Here is a 22577-nt window from a genome sequence, read left to right on the forward strand (position 1 = left end):
AAAAAAAAAAAAAAAAAGAAGTGATGGAGACGACACTCCAACAATGCCTATCATATCTCAGCTGGGGAGTTAGAAGCCCTAAAGGGGATAAAGATTTGAGAAAGTGTTCACCAAGTTCACCATTTCTCTGGGCAGAATTAGTCTATAGGCGGAAGATTGGACATTTTCCCCTGGGGACACATTTCCCCAAGGCATTGAGAGGTCTTAAGAGATGCAAGGCGTCCATGGCCAAGTAAATGCAGCAACTGTTAAATTAACCTTTTCCCTAAAATGCAGGACTTCTCAGAGCCTTTACTCTGCTAATTTGTGGTCTGATTTTCTGAGAGCAGGTTAAGTTAGATAATGATTCCTGAACTTATTTGGCCAGTGAACTTATTTTAAGGAAACTCTCACAAGACTGATGTCTCTTTTTTTTGAGACAGAGTCTCACTATGTCACCCTTAGTAGAGTGCTGTGGCACCATAGCTCATAGCAATCTCCAACTCTTGGGTTTAAGTTATTCTCTTGCTTAGCCTCCCAAGTAGCTGGGACTACAGGTGCCCGCCACAACACTCGGCTATTTTTTGGTTGCAGGTGTCATTGTTGTTTAGCAGTCCCAGGCCAGGCTGGAACCCACCAGCTTTGGTGTATGTGGCTGGCGCCCTCCTCACTGAACTCCGGGTGCTGAGCCAAGACCGATGTCTCTTGAAAGATTCCTGGAGAGGTTTCTTGGTTTCTTCTTTCTTTCTGGCTTCAGATTCCTCTTTATGACAGGAGGTAGTAGAGAGGTCTCTAATATCACTACCACTTCTTTTAAAATTAGTTTTCTCCTAGACACTCTGTATGCCTGAAAGAGTATATGTTTCCTTCTTGAAAACCAATTAATCAATAAATAGTGGGAATCAGGTGAATTCTGACTTGATAGATTGAAGTTAGATAGATTTATTTATATCAGCTTGGCATATACATATATATTAGATATATTGCATATGTATAAGCACATTTAAATAAAATCTATCCACCTGGTCTATTGTAAGTGCATGTATATATGTATGTATTATAATCTCTCGATGGCCATCAGAGGTTTAGGTCAACTAGTGTTATTATGTATTTATCTTTGGATCACTGTGTAATTTCTGGTTGACTTGTGGAAGCTGGCAAAGCCTCACCATTGATGTGTTCTCCAGGAGCACAAGGTCTTTGACTGGGAACCCCTGTGTATGTGGATGGGCAGGTTTGATATTCTGTTTCTTACCTCTGAGAGATCATCAAGAAACCCAACCACTCAGCCCATAACTCAGATCAGCCAGTGTATAAAACTTCAGAAAATAATTGGCCTCTTAATTGCCACTGATACCACATCTTGAACCCGGTTTGGTGTGCGGGGAGGGTGCCTTGGGCAGGCCATGGAGGATAATTTGAGAATTCCCTTCCTTGTCCCTGCTTTGCGGTTGCTGGGCACCTGGCAAGTGTGTTGGGTTGTTTGCTTTGGGTAACTATGGCAGCTCCTTTTAATTGCCACCAGATAATTTCAGCTCCGTCACAGCACTGGCTGTTTTGCTGCGCCACTCAGAAGAATGCCTACCCCTTTGTAAGGGCTGGGTGGATGGAAGCAGAAGCAGGCCAGGGCTATTTGATGTTTTTCTTCCCATTTAATGAGTGTTGAGTAAAACTTGAGTTTAGGGTATTTATGTGGCATGCAACTTAAAACTGCTTGCCGTGTTTGGAGACTTGGGCTAGATGTTTTTCACACATCTCTTGTGACTGAGATGGTAAAAGACTGCCTTTGTGTTAGACTTGGGTCGCTGTCAATTTTCTTTTGAAGTGCTTTCTGTTTTATTTGGGGGGCAGGAGTGGGAAAGGAGTGAGATGAATGAGAGGAGGTGAGGTGTGGGGATACCATGCAGGGTCATTGCCCTCGGTGGGACTTACTAGAAAGGGTATCACATGGCCGAGAGCCGCAAGGGAGAGGCTTGAATCATCTGCTGTGCCTTTTGCTCCTTGACGTCAGAATGATCGGAGGCCCTGAACCTTTGACCCCTGGTGTCAGGTCCATAAATGGCCCTGGTTCCCAGGGAAAGGGAGACTTGTTGGACTGGAGCCCTGATGTTTGATCAGAGCCGTCTTTGAGTCACTGCTGTCACGTGTTTATTCCTTTATGCACCAGTTGCAGTCAGACATGGCTCTGGGTGCTGGAGATCAGAGACACAGAGGTGGAGTTGTGCAGAATGTGGAATAAAAGTAGGGCTGGATGTGTGCCAAGACAAAATCATGCAGAGTTGGAAGGGTCGTCTGGGGGTGGGCATCGGGGTACAGAGGGGGCCCATACAGGGGCTGGAAGGACAGGTCAGATTCACCAGGCAGGGAGCATCTTGTGTAGAAGCTTTGAGGGGCGTGGAGTTATTGAGAGAGCCCAGAGGAGACAAGGCTGGTGGCAGTGGGTGGAGGTAGGAAGGGGCAGTGGGGTGGAGGTAGGCTGGGAAACTTCTCCTTTATCTGTAGGGGATGTCACCATTGAACTAGGGAAAGAGCAGGGCTTTGTAGGCAGAGGGTGGGGCCTGCACAGAAAGTGTGGTTGGCTGAAAGGACAGAGGGTGTTCTAGAGAGGGTGGCAGGCTCTGTGTGGTGCTTCTGGCCTGGTCAGGGTGTGCCTGAATGAGAGAGGTGAGGCAGGAGCTGTGCGTCTTCCATGCCACGTTCATCTGCTATGCTCCAGCGCTGAGACCTCTCTTTGTAAACTGCACCCCTCTTTGTGGATGCCTCAAGGGAAAGTTAGATTTGAATGACCAGTAGGCCTATGGCCGGAGCTGAAGTATTCCCTTATCTCAGTGCCCTGTGTCCTCTAAAGTACAGCGATTGGTGACACCTCTATGATGCTTAAGCACGTGTCCACAGAGCCCGCTGAGGCTCCCTGCCCTTGACCTGCCGCAGAGTGAATGGTACAGATCACAGGGATGCAGCGTCGACACCCAGTCTCGTCTTGGCTCCGCACACCGACAGCATCCTGCCCGCTCCCTGAGGGCCGCACGGTCATCCTAGGCAGCTGTTCGGTGGTAATTAGTCAACCCAAGCCTTACAGGTTCAATGACTCATTGTCTTAAATTTTAATAAGAACAGAAAAACAGAGTGCTGATTTATTAAAAATTAATCCTCCTAAGAGGTAGATTCGACAGAGGGGCTCAGAAGGAAGGCAGGCAGAGGGAACATGCGAGGAGGCAGGAACCTTCTCCTTCCTGGGGCCCCGTCTGCTGCTGGGAACAGCAGGGCACAGCCTGGACCCCTCGATTTGTCAAGGTCGGATATTAAGAGGAAGACGGCAGCTCTGCACAGATTTCCTCCTTCTGTCCTTCCCCCTTTTCTTCCTTCCCTTTTTGGTGAGTTTCCTAGGGCTATAGTGTTCCAGCTGCAGAAATGCATTGTCTCTTGTCTAGGAGGTTCAGAGCCCAAAGTCAAGGTGTGGGTAGGGTGGTTCTGAGGGCTGTGCAGGAGAATCTGTCCCATGCCTCTCCCCCAGCTTCTGGTGGTTTGCTGCCAGTCTCCGGCATTACTTGGCTTGCAGACACACCAGCCCAGTCTGCGCCTTCATCTTCACACAGCTTTCTCCCACTCTGCTCATCTGTGTCCAGATTTCCCCTTTTTATTAGGACACTAATCATACCCGATCAGGGTCCTCCCGTATTCCTGTATGACTTTTTTTTGGCCAGGGCTGGGTTTGAACCCGCCACCTCCGGCATATGGGGCCAGCGCCCTACTCCTTTGAGCTACAGGCACCCCCCACCCCATGACTTCTTAATAACATTTGCAACAACCCCTTTCCTAGTGAGGTCATGCTTTAAGGTACTGGGCATTAGGATTACCATGTGTCAATTTTAGGGAGACGCAGTGCAACCTGTGACTCCTTCTCTCCCCGCCTCTTGTTCTCTTGCTCACTCTGTTTCCCCGACTCTCTCTTGTACACCATGCCTCCCAGTCGCCACCTCCCCTGCCTAGACCCCTGTGGTTCCCGGCACTGTTTAGGTCCCAGCCACCAGAGATGGATGGTGTCTCCCTGGGTGCTGGCACATTCGCAGGCTCTCTTCCCTGCCTTCTGCCGTTGGGGTGGGGGGTTTGTGCCCATAGGAGCCCAGAACCCTGTAGTCTTTCTCAGAACCTTTCCCTGCCATTGTTAGACAAAACTTTTCTTCTGGCTGAATAAAGAAGTCCCCTGCCCAGGGTTCAGTTCCAAGCAGAGGTCTGTGGGTGTGGGCAGGGAAGGCGGGATCTGTGTGAGTTTGCATGCATGAGATTAAGAAATATGCCAGCACAGGGCAGGGGCATCCCCCGAACAAGCCTTCTCATTTAAAGCACTTCCTTCTCAAAGGCAATCAATTTAGGCCAAGTGCTGAGCCAGCCGAGTTGAAATTCAACAAGAGGGGAATGTTGGCCCCTGAAGCATTATGGGCCATTAAGTCTGTAATGTGGCAGAGGCCTCTGGGTAGCCACCGTTCCTTCCTTCTTGTTAATTGCAGGATGCTGTTATGGTGCTGTCCTGCTCCACTTGGTGTCAGACCCACAAGCATTCACACATATTCTCAGTGCTGCACCCTTCCTTGTGCACCCTCTGTCAATATCAGAGGCTGGGGAATAGCCAGGTGACTCCCCCTTGGATTTCAGGGGGGCTTGTGGGGTCCCTTCCACCATAGGCCTCGGGATTAAGCAGCTGCAGTTTTCACGGCGGCCCACAAGCCTTTCCCTGCTTGCGGTTGGGTGGATCCTAGGCCTGGGTCCCTCTGTCCTCCCCTGGCCTGCGCTGTTCACCAACAGTGGCTTGTTTTCCATCTGGAGTATCAGGCCCACATTGAGAGGGGAAGGGTGGAGCTGGACCCTCTGTCATTGCATGTGTGGGGATAGAGGTGGTGGACAGATGGGGTAGGACCTTTGTCTGATGAGGAATAATAGTTTTGAAATGACTTGAAGCAAATTTAATCTTGGGGGAGTTTCCAGCATGAGTAAAACCTGGAGACTTCTCAGGGTGTTGAGAAAGCCACCCCCCTATCAAGGCGCCAGTTCCTGCCTCTAGTCTAGACCCCAGTCACCGCCACCCCAGGGTTTTGCCTGTCCTCCCAGCTGGCTTGGTCTCCTTGACCTACCATTTACTCTGCCTCTCCCTGAATGCTGCCTTCACGTGCAGGGATCAGAATTTCCAGAGTGTTCTCTCTCTTGGCCTTCCATCCCCTTCCCAGTCCAGACCACCCACTTCCATCTTCATCTCTGCCGGTTCTGCAGTGTGGCCCACTGCCCCAGCCCCCTGGCTGCTCCTGGTGTGGGCAGCACATCTGCTGTGCCCAGCCTAGAGCACACCCCCAACGAGTCCCAGGGGATCCACCCTCCAACACCAGTTTCATTCATGCAGCCTCTCTACCATCCAAACAGGATGCCCTTCTGTGCCATTTATTTGACACTTTGGATTCTTAGACTGGCACATTCCATATACAATAGGTTATCTGAATATCTTCTATTTTTGTCACGCCTAAGGTGTCTCTATTTTGTCTCCTTGCATGGTTAGCTTGTTTCAGTTTAATAAATGTATATACACATTCTATAAGTATATTCTGGACTCTCAATGATCATGCCTTCTTGATTGGCAGTTTGGGACACGGGATGGGGAGTTGAGTAGGGAAGGGAGGAGAGAAGTAACCTGGAGGTGGAAGAGCAGAGTTGTCTTAGAAGTAGAGGTGGGACAGAGGGGCAGGCTGCCCTGCTGGAAGAGGTCGCCTGGGTCTCAGGCAGGGGCCAGCACGTGGTCACATCCGTTTCTCTGAGGAAGTGTGCAAGAAAGAGGCAAGCTGATCTTCCCCTGGGCACAGGCATCTCATTAGCTGGAAGGATGAGATGGGGTAGGCCGCTCTGTCCTTGTCCCTGCCTCTCTGCCCTGAGATGGGTCCAGCAGGCAGCCTGCAGAGCCTCCTGCTTCCGCTTGGCAGGAAGATGTCTGACCTTGCCCAGATGTCCTTGGTTGTGAGTTGAAAACAGTCCTTCTCCATCGTCAGATCTGACAGAGCCCGGTGGATGGTGCTCACCTGGCACGAGATACCGTATGGGAAAGCTTGCGCTAAGTGGTCTGGCTTCCTTGCTTCCTGTTGACGACATCCTTCTGATACCTGCCCCGGGAGATGCCACTTGTCTTGGACCACGCGAATGTTTCTCAAGGGCACTTAAAAAAAAAACTAAAATATTTTTGATGAAATCACCAAGAATATGTTAAACGTATGATACTATTATCCTTTTTATTACTGCTGTTATTTCTGTTTAACATAAGTAGATGACTTGTTCTGAAAACCTAAGTTAAAGGACAGAAGAGGCACTTTGTTTAGACAAGAGCCAGCCCAGGCTGCGTTATAGGCACCTCTTGTAAAGGCAGAGGCCCTCTTGAGCTTTTTCCCCCATCAGAGAAAATGAGGTAGATTCCTGTCTAGGTTTCCTCACGAGCTGCTTTTTGTTTTTTTACCTGAAATAACTCGCTCACAATGTCAAGCTGTTGGACTTGAAGGTCCTGGGGAAGATGAAGGATGTGTCAGGGGAGCAAGATGCTCACTGTATGCTAGGCCTAATGCTGGTGGCTCTACCTCCACAATTCCCTGGGGGCCAGCTGTTGTCCTTTTTTATTTTTTTAAGACTGAGTCTTATTCTGCCATCTTGGGTAGAGTGCTGTGGCATCAGCATAGCTCACAGAAACCTCAAACTCCTGGGTTCAAGTGTTCCTCTTACCTCAGCTTCCCAGGTGGCTGGGACAACAGGTACCTAACCACAATGCCCAGCTAGTTTCTGTTTTTAGGAGAGACAAGTCTTGCTCTTGCTCAGGCTGATCTTGAACTCCAGAGCTCCAGGTATCCACCCACCTTGGCCTCCCAGAGTGCTAGGATTATAGGCGTGAGCCACCACTGCATCCAGCTGTCCTTCCACTTTCTGATGACACAGGTCTCAGGCAACGAGTCCTTGGTGTCCCATAAGTGGTGGGGCTGGGACTGTGGCCTGCTCTTAACCTGAATGATCATCCTGAATTCCAATCCCTGCACACCTTTGTGGGGTCCACGCAGCCAGACCCTCAAGCTATACTTGGTGCATTGGTGTCTCCCAGACCTGAGAATGCCAAAGAATGCGAAGCTTTATCTCGATGCTTTTAGAGAAGGTTCGCTCAGCTCTGAGCCCTTTAGAAGGTTTCCAAAGTCTATTAGGCAGCAAATGCTTTCATGGCTTTGGAATCATAAGGTTGATTTGAAAAATTGGCACCTAATGGCTTACAACTGGAATAAATTTCCTGAAATTGGACCTCGGAGGGAGACTTAGGTGCACACACAGCGGCCTCTCCCCAGCTTGGAGCACGCCACGCTCTGTGGAAGGTGCTGCTTGCCGGGACCATCAGGAACCTGCATCCCCCCTAATTAGAGGAGAGGCCTTGTTGCTCTCCATTTCTCCCAGCAAATTTGGACCCAGCATTTAGTGGCAGTGACTGTGGGGAGGCTTCTGACTGGAGTTTCTCCCCACTGGCCTTTAAAAGGCCAGGGCCTGAGAATTCCTGAAAAATTAATGGGGTCTCTGTGGGTTCTTTACACTCGCTGGTAACCTGGCCTCTCCCAGGCCCGTGGTGGCTCCGTGGCATAATAGCTGCACAGCAGCTGGTCTTTTGTATGTAAATATGACCTAAAGAAGTATGGGCCGCTGCGGTCCATTGTTGCCAGAGACTGTGCGATTTCAAACAGACGCAGGCTTTTAAAATATTCCAGACAGATACGGAAAATGTCAGCCACGGGTTTCTCTCACTAACTTCTGCCCAGCTCTCTTTTGGTCTCTCCCTCCCCTGGCCAGCCACCCCACCATAAAATATAATCAAAAAGCTAGTAAATAATTTAAAAGCATTGCCTCAAAGGATTTGCAGCCTAGAAAGAGACTCTCTTCTCCGGTGTAAGTTGGGAGAAACTGTTTTCATTTTTTTCCCCCCAAGATATTTAAAATATTCAGGAGTGTCCCGCAGGGTCTTGAACTCATAAGTGTCTGCATTTTTCTCGCTATACTCTCATCCCCTCTTTTCTTTATTGATTTTTTTTTTTTAAATGCTGCTGTCGGCAACATTTAGGTCCAGCTTTCAAATGAAAATCATATTTCAGATACTGGTCTTAAGTCAGACCAACTTAAGGTCTGTGACGTTCACCTGAGCCCCGCACCCCTGTTCTTTAGTGTAACGAGAGGATAGACGGGATTTTGACTGCTGCGATTTTTCATCCCATTAACTCTTCAGAGGGGTCCCTTATCTTGAGAGCAAAAGAGGAACGATGTCTTATATGTGGAGTCACTGCATAGCTTCTTCCAGAAAGTTAATCAGTCCTTCCCTATTCACCTTGAGAAGGGAGAGAGGAGGTCAGTGGTCTGGGCAGCCAGAAACTTAGCTGGGGATGAAGGTGCAGATGGGAGGAAACCTCATGTGGACCCGCTCCCGGCCCCCGCAGATAGGTGCTGACCCTCCTGAAAGATTGCTTGAGTAGATGTGCATTCACAGTCCTGGGGCCAGGTAGAGATCATGGTATCTGGGACGCAATGGGCTATTGATAATTATTAGATGGATGGATGGAAGGAAAGAAGTATGAACAGCTGGATAAAGGAAAGGATAGAAGGATAGGATAGATGAAGGATGGATGGACAGATGGAGGAATGAAAGCAGTGGTAGACAGATGGACATATAGATGGACAATTGGTGGATGGATGCATGGGCAGGTAGAGGAGTGGATGGAGGGGCGGATGGATGGATGAAAAGAAGGAAGGACAGATGAAAGATGACTAGATGGGTGGAAGGGCTGAGGGATGAACAGATGGAAGGGTACAGGGATGGTAGATACTTGGTCTCCCCTTTAGTATTTACTCCCATGCTGTACCCACCTCGAGTGTATCCCTTGGCCCTGCCCCTAGACGTGAGGAGGGTGAGCTAGAACGCTGGTGCCAGGGAATCCTGACAATGTCCTGTCTCCTTGAATACTGTATGTGCTGCTACCACCTGACCCTCTAGGAAGGCCATTCTCAGAGCATTCCTCTTCCTTTAAAAGCAGAGTGTCGTACTTAACAGGACCTGCCCCCCACCCCTGCTGGCATTGCCCATTTTCTCTGCGAGGGACCAGCACATGGACACTCTGGCCCGTGGCTGAGCTATCTGGCAGTCCTCTGCCAAAGAGCCAGATGTGTCCTCTCTGGGTCCAGCCAACAAAGGTCATCTCCTTGGCACTGTGGTCTATTGCCTCAAGCCTGGACTGTAAAGCATACTGGGTGAGAGGCATTCTAGAGGAAAATGAAGCTGCATTTGAATCCCTGGTGCCACTCCATACCAACCGTGTGGCCTTTGGTGAGTTATGTAACCCCTCGTAGTCTTGGGTTCCTCACCCGTGCAATGAGGGAAGAGCATCTCTACCTAAGGGTACTACGAGGATTAAATGAGATGACTCACAGAGTCCTTACAAATGAGTTACGGCCAGCACATGGCACCCAAATGCAATCCATGTAGCATTTATTGTCGTTAGTGACAGTGAGGGCAAAGACATCACCGAGGCATCCTGGGCTGCTGAGAGGATGTCTGGGTACCCGGCTTGCTGAAGTCATCAGTGCCCGGGAGGGATGCAGTCTGGTCTGGCACAGTGGCTGCCCAGGACATAGGTCTTTCAGGCATCATCTGGGCATCCTGCATGCTGTGTTGCCAGTTTCTTTAAAGAACAGCTGAGGATGGTGAACACTGGGGAGGTTCTGTAGGCAGCCGAGAGGAGTCCTCAGCTGACCTCTCTTTGAGACAGAACCTTCGCCCCTCTCCTCTGTTCCTTTGTTCTGACAGTTTCTCTCCCCTTGAAAGCAGAGGCCCTGACCTCTCCTCCCATCAGTTCACTTGTTCCCCTGGGCTGAGACCCCCACAGGCTGCCTGAGATCAGCTGGCAGCTTCCTTTCTGCCTTGGGGAGAGAGGTCACTTTCAAGGTGGTGACAGCCTCGAGAGACTGCAGAAAAACAGCCGGGGCAGCTCTGAGGAGCCTTCCAGAAAACCAGAAGTTCTGGTCTTTGGCCTCGTCTCCTAACTCGTGTTCCTTTCTGTTTTAAAGCCCGTAAGAAGGGAGGTGTGAAGTCCATGATCTGTAAGCATAAAGGATTTTTAAACTAAACAAGAAAACCAATTATTTTTCTAACTGCTTTAGTCCTTCAAATCTTTCACTGTAATGGAGATTTAGAACCCATCACAGTTGGGCTATTATTTCTGTGTAAACAGTGTCATGCCCTATTGCACCAAGCAAACAGTCAATTTTTTCCATTACACTTAGACACAGATGATGAGGGTGCTGAGTCGATGGTCTCTCAAGTCGTCTTTTAGTGGATGGCAGAGTGAGTGACCATGGTTGGAGGTGAGGAAAGGGTTAAGGCTCACGGGGGATTTCAGTCCTTACCCATGGGTCACCTCTTTGGCTCCGTAGCTATATTAACCTTCAGGCCCTGGCTTGTGACCCTCCCACACCCAGAGCAGGGTGGCAGGGGGATAGCGAAGCGTCCATGGAAGGCTAGGGCCAAGATGAGAAAGGCGGGAGCTCCACTGTTCTTTGGCCTGATGGGATGTGGCGCCTCTCCTGCGGCGCCATCTCCAGGTGGGGGTCTCTTTTCTTCCGGGTGGTTCTGCTCCCGGATGAGCTGAAGTGTACACCTGATTTGCATTCCTTTGCTTTGAGCTCTGGGATAAAATATAGACAGCTGTGAGGCCACAGGCTCCTGTCCTGTGGTGCCCACTTGGACATCGTTGCTTCTCCAACGGTGACTGTCCTGCAGTCCCCTGGTGACACTGTGCTCCATCGTGCACTCTGCCTGGAACATTCTTCCTGCCTCTCCCCTTTTTCTGGCCTACTGCCTTTTCATCCTCCAGTTCAGATGCAGCCTCCCCCAGGAAGCCCTCCTTCACCCCGAGGCTGGGCGCATACCTGTCCCTGTGCTGCCCTGTGGTTCCTCCCCTCTAGAAGGCACTGCTCTGTCTTACAACCCCTAATCTGTCTTCTCTGGCCCAGTGTAAGCTCCCTGAGGGCAGCCACTGTGTGCTGCCTGTACCCCTGGTGCCCCACCACAGCTTTGATGTGTTGAATCATCTGACTGAGTATCCGCAGAATGAGTATGTGAGTCCCCAAACCTGGCTGGGGGTGTAGGGCAAGAGAATAGTTGACTCCCACACCCAGGGCAACATTGGCCTTGCTGTCATCTCAGGGATGGAGATGGAGGGTGGTGGGGCATGAGGTGAGGAATGTGGGACATTGAAGCCAGCCCGCCTTGGGCAAGTCACTAAAATAAAGCTCCCTGTGCCTCCGTTTCCTCATCTGCAAAATGAGCTTAATAACAGTACCCACTTGATAGGACCTTTGTGGAGACTATGGTGGGGAAGTATGTGGAGCCTGCTCCACAGAGGGGTTTCTCCTCTCTTGGCTCTGCCTGAGCTTCCAGCCCCCCTGAAGGCCTTGCTTGGAACAGAATTTGGGGATCCACATGAGGTGTGTTTTTGCATATGGCAGTGGCCACATGGTCAGCCCCCTGGGGATGGCAGCTGCTCCCTGAGCCCCCTTGTTCCTGCTGCCTGCTGGGCCTCTGAGGCCTTGAGTTTTTACCTTCCATAGTGACCTTTCAGCTCAGCCTGAGCTTCTTGAATCAAGCTGGCTCTGCTAATAGACTCAGCCGGTCAGCCCGAGGCATTTATGAGATACCTTCTGTATACAAGCACTGTGCTCACAGGTGACCTGTTGGTCTAAGGGCCTTAGAGAGCACATCTGATCTGCTCCCTCAGCCCACAGAGTAGGCCAGCCTGGTATTTTTTTCTTGCTTTTTCCAGGTAAAGCAATTGAGCTACGGAGTAGAAGCTCCGGGCGTGCAGCTGTGCACTCCCATCCCCACCCCCCAGCCCGGGACTTGCTGTTAAATGTTTTTGTTTTTCTTGTCCAGACAAGTAGCCTCTTGGCTCTTGACTGCAGTAGGCATCAAGGTCCACTCATGACCCAGACCACAGGCTTCCGGAAAGTCCAGAGGAGAGGAGAGGGGAAATGCCTACGGCCACAGAATGCCCAGTCCCCTTCTCACTTGGAAGTTCAAAGGCTTCTGTACTGAGGGGCTTGTCCTCCAGATCTTGAGGAGCAGCAGAGAGGATGGGTGGCTTGTCCCACCTGTGGGAAAGCCAGGGTGGGCGGGGTGAGGGACCCTGCAGGGTGTCAGTGTTGCTGCTGGCTCCTGCCCTTGGGCGGACCTTGCTTTAAGCAAGGTTGAGAGCTGAAATGATGGATTCCCGCAAAAGATAAATTAGAAGGGGATTATCATCTCACAGAAGAAGTCTTTTAAAATACACTCGGAAGTATTCAGAATGAGAGTTGGCCCACATGCGGCTTGGCAGGCTCACCTGTGCTGGTTCCAGGGCTGACGTCTGTGTGGTGGAGGTGGTGAAGGTGGTGGGGGCTCAGGGAGTGTGACCTTGGTTGTTTTCCCTAATGGCTATTCCAGGGAAAAGCCCCGCAGATCCTCTTAGGGAAAGAGTGGTGGTGGTGGTGGGGTCCCCAAAGATAAATAACCTGGCAAGGGGAGGGGAGATGCCTCTGACCCCTAATTGAAGGTGGTGGTGGGAGGGGGAGGTTACTCTGCCTTGGGGATTGGGGTCAGCTATACTTGGGTTGAACCTTCACTCTGCCACTTACAGCCTGGCGACCTTGAGCAAGTCCCTTAATCTTTCTGTGCTTTATTTTGCTCATCTGTAAAATGGAAATAATAATAGTAACACATACAGGTATTGGGCTGCTGAAATGAGGCAGTGAATGTGCAGTACTTAGCTGGGTCCTGGTGCCTGGTAAACCCTGTGTGGCCCTGGTGGTGGTGGCTGTGGTCATTTGTCCTGCCGCATGGTACTCCTTACACCCTGCAGCAAGTTCTGCTTTTGTGAACCTTTTCCCCCCTCACCGGGCACTATCCATCATGGGCTTTTCCCATCAAAATGCTTTTCTTTAACTGTCCTTTGAAGCTAACCAGCGGATTGCCTTCCCTTCCCAGAAGCTCAAGGCTGCCTGCTGGGGGATTTGCCCCCGTATTTTGTCTGTAATGCATAATATATATGCGAGTGTGAGTGTGTGTGCGTAGGTCCCCCCCCCACGGATGTATATATAACTCATTCCCCAAAGAGAGATTTATTTCAAGGAACAAATGCTTCTGGTTAGCTTCTGTGTGGATCCGATCCAGCCCCAAGCCGTTGCCATGAGTAGAATTCATTGACGGCAAAAGGAAATGAAAACAAACGTTCCCTGACATGGGGCATTTCCGCTGGGGGGGCCTCTGGGAATTCTCCTCCTCTATTAAAATATCTACCAAATTGGACGGAGGAACTTGGCAGCCACAGCCTGAGCTCTTTAATTGTTTCTGTGGGGAGGGCACGGGCAGAAGCTATGTACTGGCCTGTTTTCTGGAACCTTCCACTGTAGTACAGGAGGAAGGGGCTGTTTGTGAGTGGAGGATGTCTGGGTGCCCCTGGAATCCGACTGTGACCCCCCACATCTGGGCAGGTGCCCAAGGATGGTGAGGGGAGAGTGCCTGCGCCCTGGCCCTCTGCAAACAGGTCCTTGTAAAGTTTGCGGGGTGAGGCGGCTGAAACACACATTCCTAAGATGGTCTGAAGCTTTCCGTTTAGCCCCAGTAGACAGAGTACGAATGTGGTTTTGATCACAACCAGCTGATGGGAGCCGACCCAGACTTTTATTAGGATTTGGCTGCTTTTTGGTTTTGTTTTTCTTTCCCCCTCCTCTTCCTTATGGGGAAGATTTTTTTCTTTTTTTCCATGAATGAATTTGCTTCAGGGGACAGAGTTGAGGACAGATGCAGATGGTGAGATACAGGGGCTGGGGGTGTTTTCTGATCTGTTTCCTCCCTCTCCCCTATTAAAAGTGGGCCATCCGTCCAGTCGTGTTTCCTGAGGCCTCTGGGTGTGTGCTAGTGGGCATGGCAATTGGTTCATTTATTTACCATCTCACTGAATCCTCTGCGGGGTACAACCGTCTTCATTGTACAGATCTGGAAGCTACATCTCTGATCATTCAAATATCCCCCTCAAAGTAACAAAGCTGGTGAGTGGCAGAGGTGCAAAGCTCAGGCAGGTAAGACCCTAAGGAGGGTTTCTCCACCTCAGGACGGGACACTATAGGCCAGGTGATTCTTTGTTGTGGACACTGTCCTGTGCATTGTAGGAGATTTCGCAGCATCCCTGGGCTCTACCCACTCAATGCTGATAACCCCCGACCCCCAGTCACAGCAATCAAAGACGTCTTCAGACATGGCCAAAGTCCCCTGGGAAGCAAAATGGCTCTTGGTTGAGATCCACTGCTTGAATCCTTGTCCCTTCCCTACTCCAGTGATTTTCAGCCTCTGTGAGGTTCGTAATAGGATCCTAAGAGAGGATCTTTGGGGTGATATGAAAAATTTTAAAGATCGTTAATTTAGTTATTTGTGCAAAGCATAGTAAGTATATTCTTTTTTCCTCTGTTTGTTTTGTTTTGTTTTTAATCAACATCATTTAAGTGTGGTAAGGAACTTTAACTATAGGTTCAACTGTGCCATAAGAGAAAAAGGGTTAAAAACCCCTGGTCTACCCAATGCCTGCCCCATGACCTGTGGCTCGGTGTGGGAGTACGGCTCTGCTCACTTTGGAACGCTAAGGTGGCCACTGGACATCTGAGGGTTTTGATCCACAGCTGCCTTCACATGGTCAACACATACTGTCTACAGTAACTGTGTTGAGTGTCCTGGGCACAAGGCACTTTACAGTGTTGGCGCTAAGAGCAAAATCCTAGGCAGGAGCTTATTATGGGACCCCAGGGCTGAAGGATTTTTTTCCAGAAAGACTAGGAAAGGCTCTTGGTTCCCACGGGGGTTTCAGACGAGCGGGACCCTCAGGTGCTTGTTGGCTAACAGAGGCTCACATTCAGTTCTCGGGTGGGCAGGTGGTGAGGAGCGTGGCTGCCCCCAGGACACAGGCACGCACACAGGAGTGCCGAGGGACATCTGTGGGCCTCTGGTCATTCCTCCTCAGGACCCGGTAGGCAGCATACTGTCACCTACAGTAAACCTCCCTCTTCATTTTCTCCGAGGGCCTGCTTGTATTTTTCATTTCTAAAAACCCAAAGACTTTTTTTTTTTTAATCTCTCACTGTTTCTGCAAATTTGCTTTTAAAACAAACACAGGAGGAAGAGCTCCTGGGCCTTTGCCCTTGTAGTTTCAATTAATTGGTGCCAAAAATATCCGCTAGTGCCGCCCTCACCCCAGGTCTCAGGGTAAGTCAGACCCCTGGAGGAACTAGGGTTCCTTGGGAGTCACTGTAGAAGACCCCTAGAGAACATCCAGTGGAAATAAGATTGTTTTCTGCGTGTGTGTGCATGCTTGTGCGACACACACACACACTAAGAGAACATCAGGTTGTTCCTTTTCTCCTTTACAACCTCCAAGGAGGCATTTCAGACTCTTCCTGTCTGCCAGGCTCCCGTCCTCCCCCAGAAATCCTTGGTTAAGTCTTAAGACTCCACAACAACAAAGAACAAAGCCACAGACAATCTCCCCCTCCCGAGTGTCAGCTGTGAACTGAAGATCTGAATAGCCTTTAAAATTGTTTTATTGTTGTCAGCGCTGCAGAATGGTGTGTAATCTTTGTGTTCTGGAGAATCTTTAATTGGCACAAAAGGGCAGTTTAGCCGGCATCTTGTAGGAGGTTTGTCATGCAAACGGTTAGTGCCTGCCACTCACTAGGCATAGGGCTATCCAGGCTGATTTACATCAGCAGCTCCCCCTGGTTAATAGCCTTGTATGTTTCCTGGGGGTCTCTGAGCAGAAGTCTTGGAGGGGATGAGGTTCCCCTCCCCTCTTGTGCATCCTCACCGTCTTCCAGCCATTGGGGACTTCCTGCCACCTTCCTCTGCGCTAGGATGGGATGGGGCGGGGCAGGGTGGCGTGGGGCTGGGTGCAGGATGGGACCCTCACACAAGTATTTGACTTCAGCTGTTTGACTGTCCTAGTTAAGAGTAAAGGATCTAGAGAGGCCTACCTGGGTTCAAATCTTAAGCAAGCAGCTGTCCCCTGTGCCACCTGTATTCTGGTAATGCTAGCTGCTGAAATAACTAACTCCCCCAATTTCAGTGCTAAGCAATAGAAGCTTATCTCTTGCTCACATGACAGTCCAGTGTGTCAGGGGGGTCCTAGTTGGTTTTTCTTCTCTGGGATGGTTTGAGGATCTGGGTTCTTGCCATCCCTTAAAGCCACAGGGTAGCTGGGGCTTTACCAATCTAAGTAATTTAGATATAGTAGTTGATTTAATCCTCACAACAGTTCTTGGAAAATGATAGTGTTCTCGTTTTGCAGATGAGAAAACTGAGATTCAGAGATGTTCAGTCATTTTTTGGGTATCACATGGGAACATCATAGGTGTCCCAAGTAAGGAAGGTCTGGTTGCTTACGCCCCTGGCCTCAGCCAGACCTATCTCTTCCCCCATTTAAAACTTGAAAAACAAGTGTTTTTTTTTTTTTTTTTTTGTGGAACTGCAGACTCTGAATCAATTAACAGCATCTACCCCAATCCCATCCCACCCCACCCCACCCCACCCCACCCCATCCTGGCCCAGAGGAAGGTGGCAGGAGGTCCCTAATGGCTGGAGGATAGTGAGGATCCACAGGAGAAGAGAGGACCTTCATGACCTCATGCCCATGTGGCCAGCTGTCCCTGGTTTAACAGGTCTTTGGAACAGGAGCTTGGCTTATAGAGGGCGCTCAGGAATTCTTCCAAACTTGAGCCTGGTTTTAGCTTTGGAGAGGCAGGAGAGGGTCAGGAGACGAATCCTGGACCTTTCCCTGTTCTGGTGCCGAAGTTGCTGCCCATGGCCTTAGGCGTGTGTGTGTGTGTGTGTGTGTCTGTCTGTCTGTCTGTCTGTCTGTCTGTGTGTGCACTGGAGGGTGAGGAGGCAGAGAGCTGTCTGAACTCCGGAGAGGTAAACACAGCATGTGGGCCCCACACAAGGAGTCTCTTGACAAGCTGGGCTTTCTCCTGACACAACCACCGTTAATGGATTCAGAGTCTGGCAGTTCCACCAAAAGCTGACTGCCAATGAGCCCTGCTGCTCTAAACCCTTGACACTGCTGATCAGAAATGGGTTTTCTTTTGACACTCTGCACTGCTCTGGAGATAGCCTTAATGAAACAACAGAGAAGTAGTTAACTGGAACCTGGCCCTAGGTGTCTCCTAGAATTCCCCTCCTCGTGCCCCTGACTCCTGTAAGAAAAGTGACATTGACGTCTGCAGGGGAAGGGGAATAGGGACCTCACTTCAGCCCTGTAAAGCTGTACACATTCCTGTGAAGTCTCCCGAGGGCTTGAATGTGGCTTTTGCATAAGTGGGTGATGTGGCTTTGATGCAGAGCCCACCCATGGGGAGTTAGACTCAGTTAGGGAGGGCCCCAAGAGGAGGCTGGGTGCTGGGGTGGGGTTGGCAAGAGGAATAGCCCCCGAAGATTCCACGGTTCTTGGAGAATGCTTTCTTCTCTTAGATGTTGGGGACTTGGCATCCACCCCCAAGTGGGTGATGTGGCTTTGATGCAGAGCCCACCCATGGGGAGTTAGACTCAGTTAGGGAGGGCCCCAAGAGGAGGCTGGGTGCTGGGGTGGGGTTGGCAAGAGGAATAGCCCCCGAAGATTCCACGGTTCTTGGAGAATGCTTTCTTCTCTTAGATGTTGGGGACTTGGCATCCCCATCCCTTCTGGGTGATTCTTGGCAGAAATGTCGGCAACGTGTGGTGATCCTAAGTGGGAATCATTTGAAAGCTTGAATGTGAGAGTTTGTCAAGGCCTTGCTTTAGTCCACATGACCCGAAGCCCCCAGGAATGTGGAGGGAGCCACAGCTATTGTCCCTTCCCCTCCCTGCAGGATGCTGGCTGCAGCCTGGGGGGTAGATTTTGCGTGCAGAAGCACAAGGTCCCAGAGCCTCTGCCCAGCTTGGTCTTGCGGAGACTTGCCCACCAGAGAAGCTTTCAGGGGTGTCTCCTCTCGCGCTCTGCAGCCTCTTGGCGGATGGTGTGCCACACCAGGAATATGAATGATGGGGCCACGGGCTGCAGGCCAGAAGCAGCCTGCAGGCCCCAGTCCATCCATGGGGCCCCCTCTTTAGCGCTGCGGAGCTTGACTTCTGCTGAAGAGGAAGAAGCACTGGTTGGAATCCGCAGGTCAGAACCGATGTCACCTGTGGACCCAGACTCCACAGTGTCCTCAGTGGGCTGGTGGCCCCTCCCTCCATCTTTAAGACATTTTTAGCAGTTCAGAAGCACAGTTTAATCTCTGATAGAGGAGCTAGCTTTCTTCTCATGTTTGGCTTCAAATCCCAGAACTTGAAGCCTTTAGGATGCACTGCCAAATATTTTAGTTTCTTTTCTTCAAGCAAAGGCCGCAGGCGTCTGAAGCATGCATTCTACTATCTGTCCCCCAAACCGAGTGAGACAGACACAGATTACCGCTGACGTCTTCCTGTTACATTCAAGGCCAGCACTTAGGTCATTAGGTTTTTGAATTCTCATGGTGAGCCAGAGATGTGACAAAGGCCACTGCAAGGTCCCAGGCTGCCCTGGGAGAGCACAGAGTGGCTCTCAGAGTCGGAAGGAAATTAGGGATCCTGCATCAGATTTTAGTCCAGAGTCGCCTTGTTTTAGGCTGTGGGCAAGAGGCCAAGCCATTTGTTGCTTTCTTTTTCTTCCCTCTCCCGTTGCAGAAATACAAATTTCTTCTCTTTAGAAACCAAGCAAGGACTCAGCTGTTTATTCCTTTGAGAGAGCGGCTGCTTGGTCTCTTTGCTACTGCACTTGTTCGCGTATTCATTTAAACAGTCATTGAGTGTCTGCTGTATGCCAGCGTCCTTCTATGTACTAGGGATGCATCGCTTAACAAAACCAACAGAACCCCAGCCCTCATGGAGCTTGCATTCTGGCAGAGGGTTCCCAGAAGACGGTGGGTGCCAGGACAAGATAAGGGTTACAGGGAACTGTGGTGGAAAGAGGGGGGCAGGAGTGCTTTGGCAGGGTGGCATCTTCCAGATGCCCTATGGAGTGACTGAGGAGTGCTGGGCTGCTGGGAGGTTGGACGGCCCTATGGCAACAGGGATAAAGGGCACCCTGAGATCAGCCCTGCAGTCTGAAACCATTTGGTAGGAGTGGGGCTTTGAGTGTTTGGGGTAGAGGAGAGGCAGCCCCTCCTCAGTCCTGCATTGGGGATCTGGAAATGGGGAAAGGGTAGTATTACCTGGAGCATGTGTTCCTCCTGGGCCAATAAACTCTGGCCTTTTGGTCTTAACACTTTCTTTCTTTGGACTCGGTGATCCTGATTGCATTGTAGTTTTCAGGTTCAGTTTTTGTTTTCTCATCCCTGCTTTGGGTAAAGCAGTCCAAATATGTCATTCTTACATTTAAGGCTTAACCCCAAACAATACTATATTTTATTAGGGGGAATTCAACATTTCTTTCAAAGAAAAGCAGGAAGGACAGGTCAAAAGTATCAGGTTTAGAAATTTCAGTTCTCAAGCAAAGCAAAGCATTGTGCAAGGCTCAGGTTCATTAGCAGCAATTGGAGCCACTGAACTTCAGGTTTTGGTTTTTGTTCTTCACAGTGGGTTGTCACCTGGGCAGCAAGGTCCTCAGGGCCACAGCTGAGCTGCCATTACCAAGCCCTGTTCCGGGCTAGCCAGGCACATTTCCAAGCCTGCGTCATCCATGGATCCTGGTTGAGAGGTCTGAGGAGTGGGGATCTGTCTTTTTATACATAGGGAAACTGAGGCTTATGGAGGTCAAGAAATGTGTCCATGGTCCTGCCAGCATGGAAACCCAAGTCAGAACAACTACAGTGCCAAAAATCCTTCCCTTGTACATTACCAATTCAACAAACCCCACCAGCCAGGAAAAGGAGCTTTTTCAAGTATTAGCCCGGCAAAGTTAGGATATATGGAGTTCATAGAAGCAGCTATCAACATCACCATTAAAAACAAAAACAAACCCCAAATAAACAAACAAGATGTAGCTGGCTGAATGTCTTTTGTGCCAGTCAACAGAACCCAGCCAGCTCAGGTTCAGGCTCCAGCCAGCAGCATGAGAGTTTTGAAGCTGGAGAAGAGATTTCTTGTCACCTTCATCAGAGTATCTGCCTTATCCTAAGCCCTTGAGTAATATATTCAGAATTTCGAGATTGGATCATGTGATCAAGACTTAACAGGCCTACCTCTGCCTGTGCTTGGCTGGGTTTCAGACCTCAGCTGCAGAGACGATGCGCTATAAATAGACAAGGGGACGGGATTTAGCACAAAAATCCTGTGTTCTCAGAACTGCCACGTTCTACCTCTGGGACCAAGCCGTCCTCATGTTGGGGCCATGAAGTTTGCCCACGGAACTTGGCGTGGGTTAGTTTTCTTGACAGCCCACACTCAGGCACAGGACCGTGGCTCCTGTACATTAGCTGAGCAGCCACAAGAAGGTAACTTTCGCCTTGGTCCGCAAAGTGACAAAGGCGGTTATAGAACTTTCTCCCAAGTGGCATGCCAAGGGAAAGCAGTGGGCCTGTGTGCCAGTGCCCGTTAGGATTTGAAGGCTGGAGATGGTGTCGATAGGGTAAGCCCATAGATTTCAGCCACTCGTGATAAAGGGTGGGTAAGTGCACAGGGCACTGGAGAAAGACCAGTTTCCCCTGCGTTTGTGATTATCGGGCCTGTCTTCAGTGGCTCCCCAAGGCTGTTACCCATTCTGGGCGCAGGGAAATCTGGGTTTTCAGTAATGTTCAAGCAGCATTTCCCTCTTGTTAGTAGTTGCTTCTCCTTAGGTTGATTTCCTCAAGGAGACTGACGAGCAGCAGCCGGCAGGTAATATGCTTCAAAAAGATATATCCGTTCTGCTGAAAAGCATGGAACCAAAATAATCTGTAACCTATCTCACCCAAATAAATAAGTCAGCAAATAAGTCTGCTTTCATTGTTTTGTCTTCTTCATAAATATCCTTTAAATTGAGGCTGAGTGACAAGATGTGCTTCTGCCACTAAAATGGTATCACTGATGATATTGAAAGAGCTTTTAAAAATACCACAATTGTCATTGAAACTATACTTTGATTTTTCTTTTTCTTTTTTATTTTTTTCCCTTCTCTTCTCCTTTGCTAGTAACTAGGTCTCTTTGGGAATTTTTAAAGTGACAATTGGTAGATTGTAGCTGACGCTATTTCTTCCACACGATGCTTCTGAATGCCACTCAACCCTGCCTTGATTGGTTCCAAATACCACAAAGGAGAAAAATGTTTCATTTGAAAATGCAAAGCATGGTGGAGGTCATTTGCTCTCTGCCTTTGACCCCTTCGCACAAGGGGCAAGGAAGAGACAGCAAAAGGCAGCCGTGGTAGGACTTGGCCTCAAAGGAGCTTAACTGCCTTCAGAATCGATCCTGTCGGCTGGAGTGCAGGGTGGTATATGCTTATTAGATTCTCAAATGTTATTCAGCTTGATTGCAGCCTTTATACAAAGGAGTTAAGACGCGGGTAGGAAAGATAATAGAACTATAAATTGCACGACAGGTTCTTATGAAATCAGTAAATTATTCATTTAACAGTTCACTTCTTGTTGATTTCGTGTTGCTATGGCACCTCTCAAGATGGAGGCGAGTCGGTCCACCAGCCCAACCAGGGGGCCTTGCACAGACGCACACAGATCCTGGTGGAAGGCAGATAATGCATTAGGTACAACTTTCGGCCATATGATAAATTGCCTCTTTATCTGGCAAATTCCAAGGAGATCTGCTGGAGAGAACTGAAAGAGATATCTCACAGTGGCTAACATTTCTTGGAAGAGACCCAGCCGTCTCAGGGTTTGAGTCAGAATCTGTTTAAGAACGCATTAGGAATGCATTGTCTTGGAGCGGCCTGCCTGTCTCCCGAGATGGTCGGAAACACCGTGGGCTCACAGTCGCTTTGGCGTCCACGCTACAGTAAATGCCTGACTTCATTTGTTATTTTGATGGGCAAAGAAAACTGCCTGCCAACAGCCGCGCTTCTCCCTCGCCTTACTTTTGTACTCCTCCACCCATTTGCAGTTTGCTTTCTTGCTGTTTGTTAAATTGTTGTACTTATGAAATAGAAGCACTTGCCCGCAAAGGCGTCGGAGGGACTTTGAGTGCCAGGGGAGTTAGGAGGAGACCTGATGGTGGTGTTGGCCGTGACATTGGTAGCTATGTGACCTTGGACAAATTCCTTCATCTCTGGGGTCTCAGCCCCATTATCTGAACCCTGATTTGGGTGGTCCCTTCCTTCTCTAACCTCTCAAGATTGTGCCTATAGCGTGTATTGATTACCTGTTTTTAGGCATTATGAGGACCTCTGAAGGCTATCTGAATGTCCCTGCATTTAAAAGTCAGGACCAGTTCCCCCCCCCGATGCACTGGACTATGGGGACATTTTGTGTGAGACTATTAAGAATTTAGCAGTTCAGGCTCGGCGCCTATAGCTCAACCGGCTAAGGCGCCAGCCACGTACACCTAAGGTGGCGGGTTC

At 49.7% G+C, this 22577-nt stretch overlaps 1 protein-coding gene across 3 annotated transcripts in view; it reads left to right on the forward strand.

Moving 5' to 3' along the window:
- The window catches only part of MSI2 (musashi RNA binding protein 2), a 268411-nt gene that overhangs the window by 53597 nt on the left and 192237 nt on the right, over nucleotides 1-22577 (forward strand). The gene's annotated exons all lie outside the window — the stretch shown is intronic.

Source organism: Otolemur garnettii, unplaced genomic scaffold, assembly GCF_000181295.1.
Source record: "Otolemur garnettii isolate 467f Iridium unplaced genomic scaffold, OtoGar3 scaffold00094, whole genome shotgun sequence".
Taxonomy (NCBI): Eukaryota; Metazoa; Chordata; class Mammalia; order Primates; family Galagidae; genus Otolemur; species Otolemur garnettii.